This window comes from Lissotriton helveticus, chromosome 5_1 (assembly GCF_964261635.1).
Source record: "Lissotriton helveticus chromosome 5_1, aLisHel1.1, whole genome shotgun sequence".
Taxonomy (NCBI): Eukaryota; Metazoa; Chordata; class Amphibia; order Caudata; family Salamandridae; genus Lissotriton; species Lissotriton helveticus.
The window spans coordinates 1,922,085,637-1,922,086,018 of NC_136065.1; the positions used below are offsets into that span (position 1 = coordinate 1,922,085,637).

The following is a 382-nucleotide window of genomic DNA, read 5'->3' on the forward strand; positions in this document are numbered from 1 at the left end:
GCCCGGATGAACCTCAGTGGTCTGGGGTACAGGCTTCAAACCTGTAGCTGTCTAGCGACAGAGTGGTTCAATTCCACCTTCTGGGCGAGGCAGCTTTTGTGATGGGCTGCCCATTGTCAGGGTAACTAATACATGTGTTTTTGTCAATTCTGTTCATGTTCACAACTTGTAGGAGACAATATTTGGTAACTACATTTTCAGCAGCCCATCTGACACGTGTTTTCTTTTGTGTTTTCAAGGCCACGTCACCATTTAAGAACAAAGAGTAACCAAGAGAATTACTTGTTAAATAGTAGCCAGCGCTCTCAGGGGCAATTCATCTGGGCACCCAGCAAGTCATGAAAGGAAGGGTATGCATTAAGCACAGTGTAGGTTGGAGAAT

At 45.3% G+C, this 382-nt stretch overlaps 1 non-coding gene across 1 annotated transcript; it reads left to right on the forward strand.

Annotated features, from left to right (window-relative positions):
* On the forward strand, positions 1–87 carry TRNASTOP-UCA (transfer RNA opal suppressor (anticodon UCA)). Its single transcript has one exon. It is a non-coding gene; the product is annotated as a tRNA-Sec (tRNA).
* The last annotated feature ends 295 nt before the right edge of the window (positions 88–382 follow it).